General features: G+C 35.4%; 1 long non-coding RNA gene across 6 annotated transcripts; it reads left to right on the top strand.

The window, feature by feature from the left end:
- Positions 1–556: 556 nt before the first annotated feature.
- Positions 557–3,643, top strand: LOC110921820. Of its 6 annotated transcripts, XR_004892177.1 has the most exons (8): positions 558–1,013; positions 1,096–1,379; positions 1,480–1,529; positions 1,617–1,699; positions 1,828–1,905; positions 2,141–2,219; positions 2,439–3,088; positions 3,241–3,643. It is a non-coding gene; the product is annotated as an uncharacterized LOC110921820 (long non-coding RNA). The 6 variants fall into 6 exon arrangements; XR_004892176.1 differs by having other exon boundaries at positions 557–1,013; positions 1,828–2,219; XR_002582666.2 differs by lacking the exon at positions 1,828–1,905.
- Positions 3,644–3,954: the final 311 nt, after the last annotated feature.

The following is a 3,954-nucleotide window of genomic DNA, read 5'->3' as shown; positions in this document are numbered from 1 at the left end:
CCGATGGATCTTCACGAGTTCTTTAAAAGCGTTGACATGCAAAACTAATAACAACATGAGTTTCGCTACAAGAAGGAGAGGTTGAGGGTTCTTCTCCTAATCATCCTCCGTCACGAGAATAACTATTTGCTTTAGAGAGAGTAAATTATAAGTGAGACTAGAGAGAGTGAAAGTTTTCACCTTCATAAAGTGTAGTATTTGTAGCTGGGGGAGTGGTGGGAGATGATTATGTGTTAATTGGTTTGTTCAAGGTATCATATTCGTGATGTATATTTTACACAAAGATGTTATTGTTAGGTAAAAAGGATCTTCCCTATTACAAAAAGGAAACATGTCCCACATGTAAGGCGATTAATTCAACGAATACATAATATTTAGTAATCTATATATCTATATATCTATATAACTATATAATACATCTCCTATGTACTCAAATGTAATTTCACCTTGAAATTTTAAGATGGCATATGAAAGGTTAACTTAAAATCTTAATTTTTTTACAATTTTGTTCCTATCCTGCCCTTCTCACATAAAATAGACACCCTATTAATCAATCACGATTAATCCGAAGAAAACACATTTCAATCCTACATCTAAGGGTTTCAGCCAAATCGCCTCTCTCTAAGAAACCTAATCGACCTCTGTAGTTGATTTGCATTTAATCTCATCATTACTTCACTTCATCTTCCTTCTCTGTGTTCAATTCTCATTATATCCCCAAGGCCCAAACAAAAGTCTTAGTTAGCAGACAGAAGCTACAATGAGAAGAAGGTGCTGTCTTCATCCTTTCAAATTCCCATCATCAGCCCTTTAATTTGGGATTGAAGATTCATTTTAAGACGCTACAGGGTCATTCTACTATGACGATGGTTGTTCGATTAGGCACCTGAAGGTCAGCACACATGTATGGTTAGGGTTCAGCGGTGGTTGACAGTCTTCTACGAACAGCAAGGGGGTAGGGTTCTGACGAGTCGAACTTGACACGACGATGGCAATGGGTGTTGAATGATGAGGTAAATTGTTACAATTTTTCACTTTCACTTTCACTTGCATCTAATTTGTTTTTGGTTATTGCTTCATTAATTTTTAAAACAGAAAGGTTTATTATGCCACCAACTGCTTGATGAAATGTGTCATCCACCTTTGCTGCAATTGAATGGCTTACTTATGCCCACCAACTGCTCGATGAAATGTGTCATCCACCTTTGCTGCAATTTGTATGTGCAGATATGTAATTATATCAGCAGGTATTGTCTTTTTAGTGATGATTCCAACCTATTTCAAAGGTTGTTGAAACATATCAACCGGGTGTGATCGTTCTCCAATGCGGAGCAGATTCGCTGGGGACCGCTTAGGCTGCTTCAACCTCTCTATAGACGGTGCGGTAGTCTTATTGTAATCAAAACCTGCTCGGTTATCGTATTTATTATTGAGTGATGTTGTAATACTTGTTTTCTGTTACTTCTGAATATCTTACAGGACATGCTGAATGTGTTAGGATTGTAAAAAAAATTGGTTTGCCTCTGCTGGTAAGTCTATTTCAGTATTTTTAAATAAATTTTGTTTGTATTATTAATTGTGTCTAGTAGAAACTAATATTGAGGGTTTTTGTGAAGGAACGGGAGGTGGAGGATATACCAAAGAGAACGTTGCCCGATGCTGGACTGTTGAAACATGAGAGCTTTTAGATACAGAGCAGGTAAGATAACCCTCTTTAAGTATCCGTATTAAAATGAAACGTATACTAAGTTAAAGCTCCATATATATCTTGCTTTACAATTTTCTCCTTTTTACGTTCCTTTTTGTAATTTGAATATCATCCGGCAGACGACAAGCTGACACTGGAAACGACACATTGTACATTGATGGCGTTTTACCAGTGGTCTTTTATTGTGTATGCAGAATGTAAGGTTTCAAGTTTTAGCATTGATAAAAATATAAAATAAGAGCTATATATTTATGTCATTTTATTGGTCATGTGTTCTTAATTGGGGACTAAAGTTGTCTTTCTTTGACCCGACCCGTTTCAACCTAACTCCATTTGTCCTTTCACCCAACCCGCCCATCTTGCCACATGTAATTACTAATTAGAATTTAATGTCATTATTTTCCCGAGTCAAGTTTAAATCTATTTTTTCAGATTTTTTTTTTTCAACTGGAATGGAGTACAGGTTCATTAATTTGATAGTGCATCATTAGTCAGGGATGCAGAAAATAAGGTAGGTAGCATTATTTGACTTCTCGCGTGAACATTTTTTTAAAAGTTGTATGTTTTTATTTATTTACATATTAATAATAGGCTAATAACCTTCAATTAATAAGCCACCAAATATTCTTGGCAGCAATGCAAGTCCCATCAAATGTTCTTCCATGAGTTGATCATTTTTTTAATATTTTTTGTAAAAATTTGGTATAAAAATAAAAATTTTCGGTTGCAGGCACTTCCTTCGACTAGCAGTCTGCATCTATTTTACACAGTGATGAGTTCATTCCTTTATTCCGGGGAAGCACTAGAGTCAAACGTTTGGCTGATGCTGGAATGCTTATGGACGCGTAAGATCAATATATGTTTAAGTTTCCAACCTCCGCTTCCGAAGACACACCATCACTCATCACCTACCACCACTCTCCTCATCTACCCTTCCACCTTAGAATCACCAACATCACCTCCACGAACCTCCACCACAGTCGGACACAGGACACCGATCACCGGGTTTCACTTAAAACTTTGATCTTTTCTCGGTTTGTTAAAAATGAGCTGGTGTACATTTGCTAAGGGACATGTATGAGGGTGTTGTTACCTTCCAGGTACTTCAAATTTGAGGATATTAACTATTTTAGTGGTGATGGTGGACATATGCAAAGGGACATGTATGAATGTGTTGCTACCTTGCAGTTGCTGGTACTTCCAATTAGAGGAATTTAAGTACTGTTCATATTACATCATTTTTATTGGTGATTCTCACGACAAGGCTATCAACAAGATTAGTGGTGTCTTCATGCAATGTTTCACATGCTTTGTTGAATTTTGGTCATAAACTATCTACTTGTGAACTTGGTAGTTAAAATGTTGTAAGCCGATTCGAATGTGAGACATCTTTCTATACTTCGATTCTTTTCTTTTAGTATTATAATTTGTATAAGTCGATTCGAATGTGAGACATCTTTCTATACTTTGATTCTTTTCTTTTAGTATTATAATTTATAAAACTCATAAAAATGTTTTTTTATGTCGTGCAGACCTAAAATATGCGTAATCTTCGACGTATATGGAAGGAAGAACTCAGGAAAAGGAATCTAATGACCAAAGGATTGAAAGAAAGTTGTATGAAACTATTCGTACTGAATTATATGAGGCTAACCAAACTCATAACAACGGTGTCTAAAAAAAAAAAAACGATATTGACCAGCCTGATGATGCAACAGTGGAGTCAATTGTTTTAGAGAAAATCACCAGCATTATGGATGAAACCAGTGCCAAAATGAGATCTTGGAGAAACATAACAAGACTGAAAAGTTGTAAAAAATAAAAGATATTGTTGGGCTATGGACTGGGGGAATATTATTTTGAATTAAGTATGGGCCTACCATGTTTAGTATACTGTAATACAAAATTAGCTTATGATAATTCGACCTTATGGTATACAGCTTGAACATTGGTTAGAGAGTTTTTCAAAAAGGGTTCATTTAAAAAAATATTATCCAGGAGTATTTTATAAGAAGATTGTGTAAAATATTCTACAAAAGTTATATTTTAATAGGTAATCAAGATCTATAATATATGATCATAATCTGTACTCTTATCTATAATTTTTAGACAAAATGCATTCCCGGTCAATCAAGCCAATTCATCCCAACCCAACTGCACACATTCTCCTCTTTACCAAGTGACATGTATTGTCAACCCGCTGCAACGCGCGGGTTTCCCTAGTATTTAGTAAAAGAACTACAAAA

This window comes from Helianthus annuus, chromosome 4, assembly GCF_002127325.2.
Source record: "Helianthus annuus cultivar XRQ/B chromosome 4, HanXRQr2.0-SUNRISE, whole genome shotgun sequence".
NCBI classification, from domain to species: domain Eukaryota; kingdom Viridiplantae; phylum Streptophyta; class Magnoliopsida; order Asterales; family Asteraceae; genus Helianthus; species Helianthus annuus.
Note: the sequence above shows the minus strand (reverse complement) of the source record. Positions and strands in the feature narration are given on the sequence as shown.